The sequence below is a fragment of the Peromyscus eremicus genome, chromosome 16_21 (genome assembly GCF_949786415.1).
Source record: "Peromyscus eremicus chromosome 16_21, PerEre_H2_v1, whole genome shotgun sequence".
In the NCBI taxonomy this organism is placed as follows: domain Eukaryota; kingdom Metazoa; phylum Chordata; class Mammalia; order Rodentia; family Cricetidae; genus Peromyscus; species Peromyscus eremicus.
This window is the reverse complement of record NC_081432.1, coordinates 8,045,842-8,067,328: the sequence shown is the minus strand read 5'-3', so window position 1 is coordinate 8,067,328 and position 21,487 is coordinate 8,045,842. Positions and strand designations below refer to the sequence as shown.

The window sequence follows — 21,487 nt, the reverse complement described above, 5'->3', positions numbered from 1 at the left end:
AAGGGCAGGGACATCACTTGGTCTGCACTAGCAGAACCAGCTAAGGGTCACCAAGGGAAGTACAACTATACTCTAGACTGCACAAAACAGAAGCACATACAGCTGGAGCAGGGCACGCTACGGGCAGGAATGAGCCACATGTCTCGGGACAGCTCTAAGAAGGGTGTCTATCCCACCAACAGTGCAGTGGTAGCAAGAGCTGGGCCACCTCCTGAGCACATGATAGCCCCCAGGGGTTCTCAGATAATGCCCACTTTATATCTTAAAAGTAAGAAGAATGGGGCCAAGGCCACAGAGATGACCAAAAGGGGAGCTAGACTCACCTCAGCATCATCATACTGAGGCTGTCCCCAGGTGCCAGAGCTTTTCATAAGCCCAGGAGCTAGCACATGGGGAAGGAGCTAATACATAAGTTTAATAGATGCTATGCGGACAAATGGCTTGGGTGTAGACACAAACTACTGACAAACACTGGCAAGTCAATGTCAGGAGTGATGAGGTACATGAGCAAGGTTGGGATACAGGATGACTAGGAGGTAAGTAAGGCACCTTAGAGCAGAAGTCTGACCAGTGAAGTAGTAGTAGGCTACCTACCACCCTTGTGCAGAAGGAAGCCAGGAGACAAGATGGCCGAACAGAGTGGAGAAGATGGTAGGGATGTGATTGATCAGGTGAGTTTGTGGCTACAGCGAGGACAGCAAGTCAGTGGACAGAAACCCACAACAGGTCTGAGCAGTGGGTGACTCAGACCAGACTGCATGGCTGAGGGGCACAGGAGCCAAGGTGGGGAGCTATAGGCACCAGAGTCAGAGGAGGTGAGCCAGGGACCTGCAGATGAGCTAAAGGAGCAGGGATGGGTCCGAGCTTCCCACCTGAGCACCTGGAAGAATAGAGCCGCAGGTCCTGAGGTGAGCAAACAGCTAAGAACAGCTCCTCGGCTTGGGAGGGAAACAAGGCAGGACATCTCAGGCTGCAGGCGAGTCTCAGATACCTTCTTGGAAACTGAGCAGATGAGCCTGGGCTGGAATCACTTGGTCATCGTCAGGGTACAGTGGGTACACAGGGAGATGAGCTGAGTCCTCCACAAGACACGTCCCACTCTAACCCAGCACCTGAACATGGACCAGATGTAGAAACAGGGTCTTACAGATGGAATGACACTAAGGGTCTTGAGATGAAATGCCTCTGGACTTGGAATGGAGCAACTGGCTGTCTATTTAAGAGGAGAGGGGAAGATCTGAGACACATAAAGAGGTTTGCCATGGGAAGATGGAGGCACACACAGTAGTAATACACCCTTAAGCCCAGGAAGCCAAAGCAGGGTCACCAGAAGCTGGAAGAGGCAAAGACAGATCACAGATCCTTAGATCCTCCAGAGAGAGTAGCCCTGTCTACACCTTGATCGTGGATTTCCAGAACCACGAGAGAATCCATTTCTGGGGGTGGTAGGGATTAAATCCAGGGCCTTACACATGCTGGTGAGCAATCTACTGTTTAGTATACCCAGTTTGTGGTAATTTGGCACAGCAGCCCTAGTCAAAAATACACATAAATTCACGATGTAAAGCCAACAGACTGGAGGAGAGCAAAAGGAAGAGAGAAGATGGTGTGCTAGGGGGTAGCTTGGGGGTCATGTCGTGGACACTGCACGACATGAGAAGCAGAACAGAACTGCTTACACACATAAAAGAGGGGAGCCATGGTGGGCGAGTGCCAACCATGTCAGGATGTCCTCAGGATCAGGAAGAGGAGGGCCGGGTCAGCAGCTGGTGAACAGAAGGTCTGTGGGGGAACAAGAACCATGGCCTCAGACTCTGTCGCCGGGAGTGATGGCACCTGCCTGGCACACTCCTAAGAGCTGTCTGTACGAGGGGTGGGAAAACACTTTACTAGAGGCGGCACTATAGACAGCCACTCAGAAGACGGGAGTGAGCGCAGTGAGAAAACCAAGTTCAGTACTTGTTTTTTTTTTCTTTTTTTGGAGACAGGGTCTCACTATGTAGCTCTAGTTGTCCTAGAATTCACTTTGTAGACCAGGCTGGCCTCAAACTCACAGATTTACCTGCCTCTACCTCCCAAGTGCTGGGATTAAAGTCATGCTTCACCCACTATGCCCAGCCTCTAAATTAACATCTTTAAAACTCTGTTAAATCGAGCCGGGCGGTGGTGGCACACGCCTTTAATCCCAGCACTCGGGAGGCAGAGCCAGGAGAATCTCTGTGAGTTCGAGGCCAGCCTGGGCTACCAAGTGAGTTCCAGGAGAGGCGCAAAGCTACACAGAGAAACCCTGTCTCGAAAAACCAAAAAAAAAAACAAAAAAAAAAAACCTCTGTTAAATCTTCTAAATCTGTGTGCCCCCCGCCCCCAGGACCCCATTCTGGACGGAGACCCACACATCTCCAACTAGATCCAGAGCATCTCCTAATGGCTTTGTGGTGACTAAACTCTGGTTCTCCTCCAAATCCTGACTTCTCTGCAGTTCTGCTTCCACCTGCCCTTCCACCCTCAGAGCCAGCCCAGCAGTCTCCTCAGACTTCCATCGCCCATGGCTGCCAGAGCCCAATCTGGCCTTGCTCCAAACCATTCTCCAGGCTTTCTAAAATACAAATCTGGTCATATGACTAGCCTCATAAGGTGCTTCTACCCAAGCCCATCCTAGGCATCAGCCCACTTCCACCCCAGCTCCCTAGCACCAAGAGTATAAATACCCTCAAACCAAGCACCTTGTCTCCCTGCTCCTGCAGCACTCTCTCCCCCACAGGTCCTCCCCCTCCCTAGAAGCTCTGCCCACATCTCTCCCCTTCTGTATGCATGGCTAGCTATGAGTACCTTTATTACCCATACCACCTTCCTCCTGGGGCTTGCCTAGGGACCAAGAAGCCCACAGAGAGCCCAGGAAACGATGATCTTCAACCACCAGTAAACTGGAGGAATAAGTCTCTAAAGGGCTGAGATGCTTAAGATGTAAAAGTAATTTTAAAAATTAATTTAGTTATTTTAGTGTATGTATGCATTCCTGTGTGAGTTTATGTGCACCATGTAGAGGCCAAAGGATGCTAATCTCCAGGAACTGGAGCTCCAGGAGGCTGTAAGACACCAGTACTGAGGGCAGGGAACTGAATTTGGGTTAAGTGCCCTCAACTACTGAACCATCTTTCCAGCTTTATAAAAAGTTGCTGTTTGTTTGTTTGTTTGTTTTTGAGACAGAGTCTCTCTACATACCCCTGACTGTCTTGGAACCCATCATGTAGACCAGGCTGGCCTAGAACACATAGAGATCTGCCTGACTCTGCTTCTGAGTACTGGGATTAAGGGCATTTGCCACCATGCCAGGCCTCTTATAAAAGTATTTTAAATGCCACCACACTCAGCCTTTTGTTTTGTTTTGTTTTTTGTTTGTTTGTTTGTTTTTCAAGACAGGGTACAGCTTTGGAGCCTGTCCTGGAACTCACTCTCTAGACCAGGCTGGCCTCAAACTCAGAGATCCACCTGCCTCTACCTCCCAATGCTGGAATTAAAGGCGTGTGCCACCACCGCCAGGCCACACCTAGCCTCTTATAAAAGTATTTTAAATAATTTGCATTCAAACAATAGCTAAACTAAGGAGCCATTGGACTCCCTTACATAGATAACCTCCTTCCCTGGCCATGCTAAGTGGAAAGGAACTCTGCTGTGAATGCCACTAAGGCATATCTTCCAGAGTAGCAACAGTCTATTGATGGTTCAACATCAAAATCAGGTCAGTCTAGAAGTAACTGTGTCACAGACTCAGTGCTGGTCCTGTACTGCTTCCAGACAGCTCTCACAGAACACCTCCCATGCAAGCACCTTGGAGGGAAAGTAATGTACTGCAAAGGTACCGCCCTGTAGGAGATAGTTTTCCCAGTCTCACTGAGGAGCCTTCCTGGGCAAATCTGGCTAAAGATGATGCCCAATGAACATATCTGGGAAGCCAGGGTCAGTGTAGCAACCCAGAGATTTAGTGTTTCCATGCCCATGTTCCAGAACAGAGTACTGGGGACCCTCCCAAAGCAAATGCCCACAGTCCCAGAACACAGCATGTGCGCTTCTGATTGCACTCAGTGACACATCCAGATCAGACAGAAATGGTAGCACATGGGGAGCTTTGTGAGTTCCAGGCCAGCCAGAAGGTACACAGTGAAACCTCGTTTCAAAAAAACAAACCCAAAACAACAAAACCTACAGAGAACATCAAAATAATCTGCTGGGCATTAAAGCTGTGCTATGGTTTGAATGTGTTCTTCAAAAGTTCTCATGCTAGGGAGCTGGAGAGATGGTTCAGTGGTTAAGAGCACTGGATGTTCTTCCAAAGGACCTGGGTTTAGCTCTCAGCACCCATATGGAGGCTCATAGCCACCTGTCACTCCAGGCCCAGGATTCAATATTCTCTTCTGGCCTTCACAGGCACCAAGTACGTAAGTGATGCACATTCAGGCAAAATACCCATATCCACAAAATGAAATAAATAAGGGTTGGAGACATGGCTAGTTAAGAGCCCTGTCTGCTCTTCCAGAGGACCCAGGTTCAATTCCCAGCCCCCACATGGCAGTTCACAATCATTCATAACTCTAATTCCAGGGAATCTGATGCCTTCTTCTAGTCCCCTTGGGCACTGCAGGTATTTAGTGCACATGGATATATGTAAGACACTCATACACACAAAATAACCTTTAAAAATAAATAAATCTAGTCAGGTGTGGTGGCATATGCCTTTAATACCAGCATTTGGGAGGCAGAGGCAGAGAGATCTCTGTGAGTTTGAGGCCAGCGTGGTCTACAGAGTGAGTTCTAGAACAGCCAGGGCCATATAGAGAGACCCTGTCACCAAAAAACTAAAGCCAAAAATAAAGAAATAAATCTAAATAAAAAATTTTTAAGTTCATGGGCTAAAATTTAACACCCAGTTCCTATTAATGTTATTTGGAGGTGGGTCTTTGAGAAGTAATCAGTTTCATGTAAAGTCATGAGGGTAGAGACATATAATAGCTTTACTGACTGTACAAAAAAAAGAAGAAAAGAAAGAAAAAGAAAAAAAAACACTCATTGGGCCTGTGACAGTAACTTCAATAAATAATATTTTTGTTTGTTTTTTCAAGATAGAGTCTTACTATGTAGCTTTGGCTGTTCTGGAACTCACTCTGTAGAGCAGGCTGGCCTTGAACTCACAGAGACCCACTTGCCTCTGCCTCCCAACTGCTGGGGTTAAAGGCATGCACCACCACACCCAGCTCTATCAAGTAATATTTTCATTACTCAAAATCATTTAAAATTCACAGCAAGGGTCTGGGGGGTTTAGCTTAGTGGTAGAACATATGCTTAGCATGTGCAAGTCTGCATGCATGCTGAGGCCCCGATTGTCCCCAGAATCAAAACCAAACTAAACCCCATAGCAGTGTGGACGAGTCTGCAGCAGTCAGTGAGTGGGAAAGGCAGGGGTGCAGCCTGCATGCACTTCACTGCACCATTCATCCATCTGCGCATTTACTGGGGGAGGAGGGGTCGTTCTCCTTGCTGGGATCTGTCCTGAGTGCAGGGATGGATCAGTAAACAAAGTCGCTACCATACAGAAATCACTTTATAACAACTGTTGTAACAGATTTATGAGTGACTTAGGGAGGACGGGGTCTTTAAACACCGAGTCAACCACTCAAAGAGCACAGGATCTTCTGTTTTCTCAGTTCCTCATCTCTACCTGGTACTAAGTTTGATGTCTTCTTGTGGAGGTCTTCTGTGTTCTTCACTGGATGTGGCCCCAAAGCAGCCCATGGTTTCCCTGCAGCTGCTGCACACATTTAACTGCACTTCTTGCTGCTGGATGCTGATGGACAGAGCATCACTGTGCAGTCTGACCTTGGATCTGCTGTTAGTGGACTCCTTTGTTTTTATGGTTTATGCAGATTCCATGGGTTTTCTCCATAAATGTTATTGTAAGCCATGCAGATACAATCCCAAGGAAAATCTGTTTTGAGATACTCCAACTACACTCAAATGTAAATGAAGAGTAACAGCAATCCACAAATAGCTAAACTACTCTTTAAAAAGGACTGTGAGAACTACATAGAGACACCTTGGAAGAAGAAAGAAGATGAAGACAAAGGAAGAGGAGGAGAAGGGGGAGGGAGAGGGAGGGGAAGGAGGAGAAGGAAGGAAGAAAGGGAGGGAGGAGGAGGGAGAGGAGAAGGAGGAGAAGGAGGAGGAGGAGAAGGAGAAGGAGAAGAAGAAATGATGTCCCTAAGAGACTTCATCTATTATCAAGTCACCCTAGCCCCCAAGCTGAGGACACAAACATTATGGACATGCAGGGTGTTTCCTATGACTTTTCTAACTCTAGCCTACAGAAAGTATGCATATGATAAAATGGTTGTTCTATGCCACTAGATTTATACCAGAAATAATCAGATACTTTTGAAATGGATGAAGTTCATGGTCTAAGGTTAACCAGCTTCCTGAGGTCACTCTATCCAGCTCTAAGGTCCTTCAGTTTCTTCTTCTATACAATAATATAGACTTCACAAGGAAATCAGGAAAGAATTCTGTAACTTGATCAACTCTGGTGCCTGTTAAGTTTCATCAACTCAATTCATGTACCATGGTGTTTTTCAAACTGAGTCAGCTGGACAGTTAGGAAGATGACTGAGCAGAGAATCCCCGGGAATCTGTGTGGGGTTTGGACATGAAGTATCCTTCTCTAAAGGACCATGTGTTTGATCCTTAGCTGGTGACACTATTGACAGACAGCTGGGTGATGGGGGCACTAAGTTCATCAATGGTTAATGTATTGAATTCATAGTGAACAGGCTATACAAAGGCGGGGCCTTGTTGGAGGAGCAGGGCCTTGTTGCAGTATGCCTAGAGGCACACCTTTAAATGATTTAGCTAGCCTGATCCCTTCTTGCCTCTCTGCTTACTGGTTGCCATGAGATGAGCAGGTATCCTGTCATGACCTGCCATGATGTTTGTCTTGCCATTGGCCTAAAAGCTATGACAGCCAACAACGGACTGAAACCTGAGTCTGAGTCAAGTCATCCTTCCTCTTGTAAGCTGTGCACAGTGTCTTGCTGCAGTGATGACAACCCGTGACAGAGAACTGGCACCAAGAAGCTGGTGCATTACTCTGACTACCTGACCATGTGGTTCATAAGCCTCTGGAACTTGTTTGTGGGAGGATTTTTGGGAAAGCTTGAAGATGAGAGTTAAAAGCTCTTAACTGCTTCAGGCTGAATGGTTATCAGGAAAGTGGACAGTAAATATTGTATGCTTGCAAATTTCTGACAGGAATGAGAATTCCATTGAGCACTGGACTAGAGGCCATTTGTGTACATTCTGGCAAAGAACTTGCCTACATCTTGTCTACGATGAATTGTGTGGGGCTGAACTGAAAGCAGATGGCCTAATGAACCTTGTGGATGTGCTTATTGGTGGGTACTTTTAGACAAGTTTACAGAAAAAACTGTGAGTAAAGAGCAGAAGAGAAAGATTTAGAAAAAACAGGTTAGACAAAAGGAGCTCACTTAGAATTATAGACAAGAGCTGGGTGGTTGTGGCACACATCTTTAATCCCAGCACCTAGGAGGCAGAGGCAGGCGGATCTCTGTAAGTTCAAGGCCAGCCTAGTCTACAGAGTGAGTTCCAGGATAACCATGACTTTTATATAGAGGAACCTTGTCTCAGAAAACAAACAAACAAAAATACAGACAAGAACACAACTGTAGAAAAGACTAGAGACATTAAAAAGAAGCCAAGTACTTTGCATCAGGACAATAACAAAGATGCCATGAGGACATCTCAGGAATTTGCCAGGCCCCAAGTACCCCCAGGTTTAAGGCTGTAAAGACAAACATTCATTTGACTAAGAACCAAGTGCTTCTGGGAGTTTGCTGTTCTCCATACGAATCAAGCTTTGCAACCTGACAAATGCAAGGTTTAGAGAGTCTTGCTGCCTCTTATACCCAGTTTTCAAAGGTGCGACAGGGGTGGAGTTCCTGCAGGTAGACTTGAGGGAAGTGTGAAACTCTGAGCATTAACTGACATTGGAAGGGAGACCCTATGATGTGGGAGATATTGATGATGTAGAATTTCTGCAGGGGAAAGCTACAAGCAATGAGTGGAACCAGCTTAGGAAGGAGGATATGACAACTGCAAACAGCAAGATCACGGTGGGGGGGGGGGCTGCCTAAGCTCTTTCAAGGGCCCATCTAGATATGGTACACACCCTACCAAGTTTAGTGTTCGCTCTACTAGCTTTCAGTCTTGCTTTGATCCCAAGTCTTTAAAGAGACTCCTGAAACTTCAGCCTGACACTAACATACCTGTCCAAGACCTTTCAGGGATTTTCTGTAGCCATGAGATGAAGACCATTATTCTGGGCATATCCATTGATGGCTGGGCCTTGGTTTTCCCTCCCTCCCTGGCCCCAACCAGTCACTTCAGGTTTCTTGCAGGCTCCTCAGTATCTTCTCCAAGCCTCCAAACACACAGCTTCCACTTCTGTCTAGACCGGCTTCACTCCCACTCCTCCACAGTCATCTCATGGCATGAGTCACCCCGTCCCCTCCCTTCCAGTCCTTACCACAGTTGTAATAGACCTCTTCTTCTGACGAGGCACTGAGGAGCATTTCCTTCCTTGCAGGCACAAACTTCTGTACATTCCAGACAGGAGCTTTAGTTGTTTCTATTCATTCCCACACTCCCAGGCACTATCACAATACTAGGTATACAGCAAAGCTCAATTATTTAGAAAGTGATTCCTAAAGTCTGTACAACATAGGAATGATCTGTTCTATGAGGATTCCATAGAACTCACTCATCTGTGCCTGGAGCTGTTCAAGATGCTCTACCTAGAAGGTCAGCTCAGATTCTGCGTTCATCCACTACTCACAGCTCTTCAAAGGCATTGCCATCAAGTAACTATGGTGTTCCTTTTTATCACCTTCAATCTATCTTCATATCTCCTTTTATAACTATTTTTCTCTAATTTCTTTGTAATCAAATTTAACAAGCTGAAAATCAGATTTGTCCCTCTTTGGGTTAATTTTACTTTTCTTGTGTCTTAAGCTGAAAGCTTAATCTGCTTCCTTTCTTAATTTTCTAGTAATTGCACTTGTGGAGTTGGTTTCTCCTGAGGACTAGCCCTACTTTATCCTGGAGGTGAGGATGTGTAATGCAGTTATTCATTGGTAAATCAGAGAATAGCTGCAGTCATTCATTTGTTCAGAGGCAGGGAACATGTTTGTTTTTTGAGACTGGGTCTCACTGTGTAACCCTAACTGGCCTCAAGCTCACAGAGATCCTCTTGCCTTTGCCTGTTGAGTGCTAAGATTAAAGGTGTGTCCCATCTCACTGGGATAGTTTTTGAATCTCCTCTTTATTCCAAGAAATATACAGAAGGAAGAGATCCATCTACCTCTGCCTCCTGAGTGCTGGGATTAAAGGTGTGCACCACCACTGCCTGGCTCAAAATTTCCATGTAGGAATCTTTAGCCTCCTTTTCAAAGTTCAAGCTAGGTTGTGTTACTGTGGTCTCAGATTCTCATTCATGGAATTAATTGTTCAGGTTTACTTGTTTTTGAGAATGAGTTTCGTAGCTGAAGAAAACCTTGAACCCCTGATGCAGCCTCCACTTCCTAGAGCTGGAATTACAGGCAGATGTTACTATACTTGACCTCTCCTTCCAGTTTTAGGAGAGGGGTCTGTTTTTGAGACAAGATTTCACTGTGTAGCCCAGGCTAGCCTTGAACTCCCAGCAATCCTCCTGATCCGTCTCTTAAATGCTGGAATTACAAGTGTGGTGCACCACACCTGGCTAGGATTTACTTTTCTGAAACTGGAGGTTTTCTTTTTATCCTAACACACGGCTAATTTTGTTAAGTGTTTATGTGATGAAGACAATCTACATTTTATTTATTAGCCACAAATTTCTGTCCTTGTTTATTGGCTCATTTGTCATATTGTTTAAATCCTCTGTATCAGCAGTTCTCAAATGGAGACAATTTTGGCACCCAGGGGACATCTGGCAATGCCCAGAGACATTTCTGCTGATTGAAGCATGTGAGATCCTGACAGTGACCTGGCTCACGTCTTGCCTCACACTCTCACTCCTTTGATAACTTCTTGGTCACTGAGCTGCTGGGAGTCACATCTAGGAGATATGTCTCTCTCAAGGAGATCTCTGTTCCTGTCTGTCTGTCTGCATGCATGTTAATGCATGCACACACTTGTTAATTTACTTGCTATAATCAATCTTGGTAAGGAGAAAGAGGCATATGAAGTTTAACATTAGTAATTGATCCTCTGAGAGACATGCAGTGGTCCTCACTGCTTTTCTCCTCTCTCTAGTACTGCAACCAGGAGTTTGATTTGTCTTGCCTTGCAGTTGCTCCGGGTAGGCTGAGTTTTCTACCCATTTCCCATCTACTTGACAGTCTTAGATGCCTTATATAGCCCAATCATTTGGCTTAATCTGGAGCCCTTTTAAATTAACTGTGGTTCCTGATATTTTGGGATTGTGTTGATTGGTTTTATGTTTCTCGATTCTCCTTCCTTAAAGTTTTTCTATTCAGTCATCCTGTGTGTTGTGGTATGTTCCCTGTCCTCACCTATCTTTAATTATCAACTGGTTATTTTAACACTACAATACCTAAAATCAACAGTAACACTCTACCCTGTTGGTTCCCATAACAACCCTGTATTATCAGTTACAAATAAACATGTTTACAAGCCAGCTGTGCGGGTGCTCACCTGCAGTCCAGCTGCCCAAGTAGCTGCTTCAGAGGATCCCTTGCAGCCAGGAGTTCAAGATGAGCCTGGGCAACATGCAAGTACATAGTGCTCTTCCAGAGGACAGAGGTTTGCTTCCCAGAACCTACATGGCAGTCCACAATCAGTGAACTATGTGGCAGTTCAAGTGCAAGACTCCACTTCCAGGGGATCCAGTGCCCTCTTTGGCCTCCATAGACCCCAGACACACATGTGGTGCACACACATACAGGCAGGCAAAACACTCATACACATAAAAATAAATCTTTAAAATTATCTTTAGTCCCAGCACTCGGGAGGCAGAGGCAGGTAGATCTCTAAGTTTGAAGCCAGCCTGGTCTACAGAGTGAGTTCCAGGACAGCTACAGAGAGAAACCCTGTCTTGAAAAACAAAACAAAAACAAATTCACTAAAATGTAGAAAAAAAGAGAACATCTGAAAAAAAGAAAAAGCCTGAATCAGGCTGGGTAGACAGTCTGATGGGCAAAGTGCCTACTGTTCAAATTTGAGAACCCAAGTTCAGATCCTCAGCATCCAAGGACCAGGCACAGTAACACGCATCTGTAACTGGGGGCGGGGCCATGTAGACAGACAGATGGACCCCTGAAGCTTATTGGCCAGCCATTCTAGCCAAATCCATGAACTCTAGGTTAAATGAAAGACCCTGTCTCTAAAAAGGTAAAAAAAAAAAATTTGGGAAAAACACCTTATCTTGACTTCTGGTCTTCACCACACGTGCACATGTGCACTGGCGCATACACACTCAGAAACTAACCCTTAGCTCTAAGGCTATACAAATGTAGGCTCCACCTGAATGTGTGTGTACTCAAGAATACACACACACACACACACACACACACACACACACACACACACAGTCTCTCTCTCTCTCTCTCTCTCTCTCTCTCTCTCTTACACACACACACACACACACAACCAAATGCAGGCCACAGTGGGATTTCATAGTGTGCTAACTCCTGGTGTAAATAAAGTATAGCTAACCAAAGAGAAACGTCTTTTTCTTTCCTTTTTATTTTTTTATTTTTTGGAACAGGGTTTCTCTGTGTAGTCCTGGCTGTCCCAGAATACTCCTCTTAACCCACTTAAAATGTTTACCAGCTCAGTTGGTGAGAAGTCAAGCCACTGGATGGGCCTGAGCATCCTGTGTTCCTTTCCAGCTGCCACACCAACACAGGACAACTTCCCCAGTCCTACCTTCTGTCAAAGTGAGCCTTAACCACCCCAACTCAGAAAAGCTGGGTGTTCTAGGCGAGTTCAGTTCTAGTATCTGCAAAAAGCAAAAACGAGCACTAACAGAGACAGACTTGACAGCAGAAGACTGAAGACAGCACCCCAGAATGCCAGGCTGCCTCTTCACTCTCCTGTTACTAACCCTCCTAAGAACTGACGGTCTTTGTCCAAGTTCAACCTGCTTTTTAATGCACCTGCAAAGCCAGGGCATTCTAAGAACACTGGACAAGGTCTGTTTTCAAAAGCACACCTTCTCCAGGAGCTTTTAAGGGAATTAACCACCTCGCATAAAGTCCAAGGAGTTTCGTTGTTTAAGAAGTCTCAGGCGACTGGGGCTCAAAAATCATAAACAGCCCGGTTCCCTTCCCCGGCACAGAGACAGTCAATAAGTAACTCATCTGAAGGTAGACATCTGCCAAGAAACCACTTTAGTTTTCAAACAAAGCTTGAGAAGGTGCCATTTAAAACTTAATATCCAAATAAAATCAGATATTAAATCCTATTAAAACAAACCTGTGCCAGGCACAGTGGCAGACTTACAACCCCCACACTCAGACAGCTCGGCCACATGGGAGGCTCAAACGGAAGAATGAACGGCTTGATTAGCAAGCCCAACTCCACAGCGGAAAAACGAAATAAAAATCTACAGAATCAAATTAAAGACAGCAAATTTCTAATAACAAAGACACTTGTGTGTGTTACTGCAAGGGTGTGAGTGCTGGCATGTGGCTGCAGGAGTGTGTAGAGGTCAGAGGACAATCTTGAGACACAGTCCTCACTTTCTACTTTTCTTGTTTGCTGCTGCATCTGCCAGGCAAGCTGGCCCATGCGCTTCCAGGAGTCTCTCTGCCTTCCATCTTACAGGAGTGCTGGGACTTACAGATGTGCTACCACATCAGGCTCTATGTGAGGTCTGGGGATCTGAGCTTGGCTCACACTTGTGTAGCAAGCACTTTACCTGTTGTCTCCTTGGACCTAATAAAAGGCATTTTACAGGTTTTAGAATCTGTTTTGGTAGGCTGAATTAGATGGTCTATCATAGCTATTAAATCCATTATCAAAGCTTTAAGGCTACATGACTATCACTGGCATCAATACAAACCGACACACAAAACTTATGTAATGCCCTTGTTATCAGATCAGTGAAACTCTCCTATGAGAGCTAGGTGCTAGAGCACAATGGTAGCATGTGCTTAAGATTACAGTGTCCCAGGTTCAATCCCTGGCAAAGGGGAAGCAAAGGAAGAGTGGAAAATAGGGACCTCAACTCTTCCAAGCTAAGCGCCCTTCCCTAGGACAATCGTTCTCCCTGGGGCACTGCCAGTGCTGCTCAGAAACATCAACAGTGCACTACAGAAAGAGGCCCCAGAGGCCCTTCCTCCACAGCTGCTGCCTTTCCAAGAGTCCTTGGCAACTTAGCTAGTACCACATTGAGATCAGAGGAAAGCCAGTTCTCAGATGGAAAAATGTCACAATGTCAAAAGTCAAACGCGCAAAGGCCTGGCACATTAGGCCTAACCATCAGATATTAAAGAAAAAAAATATAATTGTGACACATTTTTAAATTCAATTTATTTCTTTATTGTGTGTATGTACAATGCCACAGCTAATGTGGAGGTTAAAGGTAACTTGTAGAAGTCATTTCTCTTCTTCCACCATGTGGGATCTGGGACTGAACTCAGGTTGTCAGGCTTGGTGACAAAGGCCTTCCTTTACCAGCTGAGCCATCTCTCTGGCCCAACTTTAAAATTTTAAAATAAGAAACATTTTTATTAACATGCATAAAATTACACGATAATGCCAGATACAGAAGTAGTTCAACAATTTATACATAAAACGTATGTATATAATCTAGATTCTAAAGTGGGCAAACTTAAAAAGGAAATTTCTCCAAAGAAAATACACAAATGGCAAATAAGCCCTGGAAAAGATGCTCAACATCACTAATCACTAGAGAAATGTATTAAAACTATAAAACGCCATCTCACACCTATCAGGATAACTATTAACAAAACGACGATGATGACGGAGAAAACTAGTGCTAGGAGTGGAGCTCCGTGTTAGGGAGCTTGCCTACTGTTCACAGAGCTCTGGGTTATGCCACAAAACAACCACACATCCCAAAGCCGGGATGTTGAGAGGCTGGAAACCTTGAGTAGAGCTCTGCCACTGTGGAAAAACAGTCTTTAAACTGGAACTAACATGACATACAATCTACCTCTGAAACTCTATCAAAAGCACGGAGAGCAGAGCGTCAGATGTCCACACACTCACGTTCATGGCCACAGCATTCACAATAGCCAAAAGGAGGAAGGGACCAGGTGTTCAGGAATGGGTGGATGACCAAAATGCAGGGCATGTATAGGATGGAACTTTATTAGGCTTCAAAATATGGAGATGCTGGCACAAGCTGAAGTACGATGAAATTGTACTAAGTGAAATGAGCCAATCACAAAAAGGGAAATTATTCCTACTAATACCTAAAACTGGCACCTTCATACACACAGAAAGTAAAATGTGGTTGCTAGGAAGAGCGAGCTTCATGTTTAAAAAGGCAGCCCCCACAGCCCAGAGGTCAGTGTTGGATGGTGGTGATGTGTGGGGAAAGAGAACTCAGAAGTCTCAGTCCATGGCTAAGAAAAGGGAAGAGGATGGAAAAGGTAGAAATGGGGACTGAGAGAATGTGAGGGGGAGCTGGGTGAGGACCAGGCAGCATGGTGGTTACAGAGGGGACCCACTAGACTTCTGTTGTCTTATCCCACTGAGCACACATAGACAGTGTCACCTGAGAAGGCTTTATTAGAAGATGGGCCAAATAACTTAAACAAGCCTTTAGGATGACAGGATTACCCTGAGCAGAAATTACCACACACAGAGCACTGACAATCCACACTAATCTTTCCTTAAGAGGAAAGACGGGTCTGTCTGTGGCTTCACACATTGGGATAACTACATTATCATTCCAGAGAAAGGCCCAAGACAATAAAATCATCTGGGTAGGGATGTTTGAATCAGCTTCAGGGCTTTGTAAAGCAAGAGCTCTGTCAATGAGCTACAACCCTACCTAGTGGTTTTCAAGATTATGAAGACACTGCCGATGTTTCTCCTCAGCCCCACACCTCCTGAAAATACTTGGAATTAAAAGCTGCTCCATCCTCTTCTCATGCTCCTGAGGAATGTCCTAATAACCATAGAACATCAGAGAAACAGGAGTTTTCAACCACAGGCCAGCCACCACATTGACTGCCTTCTGCAGAAAATTTCCAGAAACAATAGCTGAACAGCAGGGGCTGACAAAATGAACAAGGGGCTTCAGCAGGCTAGGTACCTGGCATCCTCTCAGTAACTAAGACTTAGCAGCCTTTGTGCCCAGGCCTGTGGATGCTTTGCACCAAATGACCATCCAGCCCAGACTCTGTTCATCCTACCAATCTTCACCATCAACTTTTTCTATACACAGCATACTTCACTTTATACAAGATCTAACAGAACTTAATACACACAGATTCAACACGGCTAGTTGTAGGATAGCCTAATCCAAAGACTCTTACCCTCAACCACTATGAGGCCACACCATTACCTCAGGGCATCAAGTCCCCTGACTGTTGAATTACTTGAATTCCTTGTCACCTCCGCCACCAGATAGCCATGTCAGGAAAGGGGGGAGGGGTACATCCATCCATATTCCTACCAAAGATAGCTGAAGGTACATGGGTTTCTAATATTCTAAACTAAGACTCTGAAACTGACAAAACCAAAACCGAAAATCTCCAGCTCTTGGAGGAGGAAGGCAGACAGTAAGATCAGGAGATCTGGGAGGGCCAGTGTGAGGTATGTCCACAGAGCATCTGAGTTGTCACAGAAACCTCACACATTCCCAAAGGACTTGGAGAGCCCTGCTCAGCTTGGCTGTACAGTGAGCTAACCCGGGGCTCAGATGAGACTCTCTCCACTTTGGTCCGGTACTTTTGATAGCTCTTTCAATACGGCTGGTTCTGTTTGACCCTGGGAAAGTTACAGCTCCTGGATCCACACTTGGAACTTTGGCAAATTGCTTTTCTTCTCAACAGTTCTAGTTATAACAATACCCGACCCAAATCAAGCTTGTAACTGAATGTTACTACTCCTGTGGTCACTTTGTTTCCGCAAGTCACAGTTAGGACTTTTCCTAAAGTTAGGCTACTAGACCGAAGAGACTGAATTAAACGTAAACCTGCTGCAAGCTGAATCAGACTGTGGGGAACGAGCCATGCTTCCTCAATTCTAAAGCACAGGGAATTCTCTTAAAGCGCCTCAACTCCTGGTGCCCTGGCGACAAAGTTTGCCAGGAGAATCCGTGAGCTTCGGCGGTACCTCGCACAATGGTGGATCCTAGACTGTCCACCGCGCTACTGCAGCGGGATGCTCCACACGCCGACTCCTGCATCCCTTGGACACCACCTGAGCAACAAAGTGAGCTAGCAACGCGTTCCCGCCTCAGTCAAATCCTTCCCCGGAGTGTTTAGAGAAAGCTCATTTTTTTTTTTTCTAATGTCATGACAGGAGCCCTGCTTAGGGGCGGATTCTCCCATCCTTTAGTGGAAAGCACCCGCTTCTAAAGAAAAAAACAAAAACAGTCACTTCTGGAAGAAGCTTCCGTGTCGAGCCTGACACCTAGGTCTCAGCGATCCAGAATCCCAGGCGTGCGCTCAAACTCGGGCCCCGCGGCCCGCGCTCCCGGGTGGCGTGGCGGGACCGACGGCGCAGGCCTCAGGAGCCCGGAGCCCCGAGGTCGGCGGGCTCCGTTCTCCTCATCTGCACCGCTTCCCTTCCCCGGAACACACGGAGCAGGAACGGCGGGCCAAGCGCTCCCTAAGAAGCTATTCCCGATGGGCCGTGGACACGCGCGACACGCTGTCACCATCCGCGGACTCCCGCGGGAAGCCCCACGCTGGCTCGGGCCGCCCCTCGGGGCCGCGGACCCCGCCGCCATCTTCCTGCCTCGCAGCCCCCCGGCCCTCGGCCCGCGCGCCCCCGCCGGTCCGCGCGCCCCCGCCGCCCGCGCGCCGCGCTCCGTGAGCGACGGTTAGGCGCGCGCCTCGAGCGGGCCCAAGCGCGGAGGCCCCGCCGCCTTCCAGAAATTTCCGCGCCCCTGAACCCACAGAGGAAAACAAGCCGGGCGCGCCCCCGCGCCGCGGCCGCAGCGCCCCCTCCCCCCATCGGCGCTCCCCTCCCCCGCCCCCGCCCCCGCCCCGGGCGCGGGTCAAGTGCGGCCCCGGGCACCGCCCGCCCGACCGCCCGCCCGACCACCCGCCCGGCCCGCGGCGGAAGAGGCAGCGGCGGAGGCGGCGGCAGCGGCGGCCTCGGCCGGTGTGATTGATAGGGACGGCGGCGGCGAGAGCGGCGGCGGCGGCGGCGGAGCGGTTGAGTGACAGCTTACCTGGGTGCCAATCTTCATCACACTGACAAGCGGCTGCAGCAATCGGGACCCGCAGTGCCGCGCCCGCGTCCAACCGTCACGCCGACGCTAGGCCACGCGACACAGCCTCGCTCAATGGGAGGAGGGCGACGCCGACGCGCGCCGCATCAATATTCACCGCGGGGGCGGGGCCTGCCGGCCCCGGGCCCCGCCCCCGCCCAGCGCGGCGGCGGGCCCAGGGCGGGGCGGCGGCGAGCGGGGGCGAGGCAGGGGGCGGGGCGGGCCCAGAAGGGGCGGGGCGGAGGCCGGTCCCGCCCCGCCGCGCTCCTTCAGCCAAGCCCCACCCAGCGGCCCAGCCCCACCGCTAGTAGCTGTCTGCCCCGCCCCAGAGGCAGAGCTTACCATCTCATGACTATGCAGGAGGCGTGGCCCACAGCGCTATAGACCACGCCCCCTCTGCACCCGCCTCCGCTTTCGGAGAGAGGTTTGCCGAGCCGGGTGGAACCATCTGCACCTCTGGCGGGGAGCACGGGCTGTACCATCTGAAGACCTGCGACTCTGGGCCAGCTCCAGCCCTTCTCCCCTGTGCAGCGCCTAGCAGTCCAGATTCTGGAGCTGGGTGTAGGCGCGGGGATCCGCGGGTGGTACACTCTTGAGGACTGAGTGCCTGAGGTGTCTGACCCAGTGCTGTCTCCTGAGCCCTCCGCCACACACGGATCATGATGTCTGGGAAGTGGCTGCAGACTGGCCTCTCTGTTGCGCTCCGCCTCCCTTCTAGGGGACTCAAGTGGACCCGAGCTCCAGGCAAATAATTTGCCCTTTCTAGGAGGACTGGAAAATGCCATCTGCATCAGCGTACCCACGGGTTCCGTGGCTTCACTGAAAGACGTAAAGACAGAGACAGGGAGGCCCTCAGTTTGCCAGGCTTGTCTAGGTTCACTCATTTTGTGCCGTGGCCGCTTGTGTATGTAATCAGTGTTTCTCATCCACGCACAGTTTAAAGAAAGCGGTTCTGGGGGCTGGAGAGATGGCTCAGAGGTTAAGAGCACTGACTGCTCTTCCAGAGGTCCTGAGTTCAATTCCCAGCAACCACATGGTGGCTCACAACCATCTTTAATGAGACCTGGTGCCCTCTTCTGGCCTGCAGTCATACATGCTGTATACATAGTAAATAGTAAATAAATAAATCTTTAAAAAAAAAAAAAAAAAAAAAAAAAAAAAAAAAAAAAAAGAAAGCGGTTCTGAGGGCCCCACACTCCTCAGGAGGAACCTTGTACACCAGGACTGACTGGTGGCTGGAAGGGGCCTGAGGAAGACCCAGCATGCACAGCTCAGAGGACTTGTGTCTTCAGGAATCCACAGACACTAGGAAGCCAGAGCGTCGCACTCTTTGTAGCTACAGTTCAATTCATGGGTCCCACGTGGAAGGAAAGAACCAACTACCAACACATGTGTGTTATGCATACACAATAACAACAATACAATTGAGAAAAATGAGTTTTGGGGACTGAAGATGTATCACTCAGTTGATAGAGTGCTTGTCTAGCATACACAAAGCCCTAGGTTGGATCCCCATACACATACACAATACATAATTCATAATACACATACACATACACAAAGCCCTAGGTGACATGCATGCCTGTCATCCCAGCTCTTGGGAGGTAGAAGCAGGGGCATCAGAAGTTCAAAGTTATCCTTGGGCCGGGTGGTGGTGGTGCTCGCCTTTAATCCCAGCATTCGGGAGGCAGAGCCAGGCGGATCTCTGTGAGTTCGAGGCCAGCCTGGTCTACAGAGCGAGATCCATCTGGGACAGGCACCAAAACTACACAGAGAAAAAACAAAACAAAACAAAAAAGTCATCCTTGGCTACATCCTGAATTCCTGGCCAGCATACATGGGACCATGTCTCAAAACAAAAAGTTACTAAGAACTTCAAGGGATCAACAAGGGGAGGTGTCCCGATTCACTTTCTGTCACTGTGGTAAAAACACTGACAGAAACACCTAGGAGAGGAAAGCTCTTATTTGGCTCGCCTGTCACTGAGAGAAGTCAAGGCAGGAACACAAAGGACCACTGCTTACTGACTTGCCCTCTTGCTTGTTCAGCTTGCTTTCTTATACAACCCAGGACCACCTGCCCAGGCAACACCCACAACGATCTGTGCCCTCCCACATCAATCGGCAATTAAGAAAAATGTTCTGGTTCCTAGCACCTTGTTTCTCATCAACAATAACCCAAAATGTTCATTTTGGCTTCATCCTGGTACCTAGCACCTTTGTAGTTTCCTGGGTAACAGGCACTCGGGAGCATTTCTTGTTATCTTAGTAAGGGTTACTATTGCTGAGATGAAACACCATGACCAAAACAAGATCGGGAGAAAGAGTTTATTCGGCTTATACTTCCATATCATTATTCATCATCAAAGGCAGTCAAGACAGGAACTCAAGCAGGGCAGGAACCTGGAGGCAGGAGCTGATGCAGAAGCCATGGAGGGGTGCTGCTTACTGGCTTGCTCCCCATGGGTTGCTCAACCTGCTTTCTTATAGAACCCCAGGATAGCACCACCCAGAATGGGCTGGGCCCTCCCCCTCCCCCAGCAATAACTACTTAAGAAGAGCTGCTGGGCAGTGGTAGCGGAGCAAGCCTTTAATCCCAGCAGGGGGCAGGGAGGGGAGGGGGAGCCATCTGAGTTCAAGGCCAACCTGGTCTACAGAACCAGATCCAGGGCACCAAAACTACACAGAGAAACCCTGGGGGCGGGGGGGGGGGGGGGGGCAGGGCAGACAACAATAACAACAACCAAAAAATGCCTTACAGGCTTGCCTACAGCCTGATCTTATGGAGGCATTTTCTTAATTGAGGTCCCCTCCTCTTGGATGACTTTAGCTTGTGTCAAGTTGATTTAAAACTATCCAGCACACTTGTTCTTATCCTTGGCCTCTGGCCCTGGTTCCTGACACAGAGCCCTTGACTTCACCCTTGAGATTTGCTGGGTGATAGGAGCATCTTCTGTCTTAACGAGGCAACTCTTGGTGGCTCATAAATGTGGGAAGACCACCAAAAAGACCAGCTCTGGTTAGGAGCCTAGGGCTTTCTGCCCCCTCCTCCTCTGAGAAGGAAATGTAGTGGTTTGAATAAGATGTGCCCCATAGTCTCAGGCATTTGAATACTTAGTTCCTGTACTGGGGTGTGGTTCTGTTTGTGGAGGTTAAAGAGGTATGACCTTGCTGGAGGAAGTGGGGGAGGGGGGAGGGCAAGGGGGAAGTTTCTGAGATGAAAACAAACAAAAAACCTGTGTGGGTGCCCCCTACGGCCCCTCTGGATTTGTGCTTGTGGTTCAAGACTGAGCTCAGCTTCCTGCTGTAGCCGCCATGCCTGCTGCTTACGGCCATGCTCTTCCCACTACGATGGACTCGTATGCCTCTGGAACTGTAATCCCAAATAAACTCTCCCTTCTATAAGCTGCCTTGTTCATGGTGTTTTATCAGAGCAACAGAAAAGTAACAGAGAGGAACCTTAGGATTTGGAGAGCTTCTAGGTATGGGAGCTGTGGAGGGTGGTGCCCCCCAGGACATGGCAGCCCCGTGCCCCTTCTCTATACCTCAGAGCCTCTACCACCTGGCTGGTTCTAAGTTTTCTCCTTTAAAATAAAAAGATAAATGTAAGTAAAGTGTCTTTCTGAGTTCTGTGAACAATTCTAGCAAATGACAAAATCTGCTCAGAGGAATTCAAATTCAAGGCAGAAATACCTCCAGTTTAGAATGAACCTATCAAAAAGCACCCATGCCAGCCAGGACCTGAAGCTATTGTCTGAAGTGGGGTCCATCCTGTGGGGGTCAAGTCTTGGCCCATGGGATCTGACGTTCCAGGTGGAGCCAGGGGTGAGTGAATCTCCCACCCGGGAATTGGTGTGTGGGGAGAAACCCACCAGGTTAAGACCACAGATGTGCTCTGCAGTGGAGGAGAACACGGTCAGGTTTTGTTCTGCTCTCCCTGACATGCACCATTCAACCCACACAACTGGGAGAGCTGGGCCCACTGTATGAGGGAAAGCCCCCT

General features: G+C 48.0%; 1 protein-coding gene across 1 annotated transcript in view; it reads right to left on the bottom strand.

Annotated features, from left to right (window-relative positions):
* The window catches only part of Pknox1 (PBX/knotted 1 homeobox 1), a 35,868-nt gene extending 18,278 nt beyond the window's left edge, over positions 1 to 17,590 (bottom strand). Inside the window, exon 1 of the mRNA XM_059243889.1 lies at positions 17,447 to 17,590. The gene's annotated coding sequence lies outside the window, so the exon portion shown is untranslated. The remainder of the gene's footprint in view (positions 1 to 17,446) is intronic.
* Between the last annotated feature and the right edge of the window lie 3,897 nt (positions 17,591 to 21,487).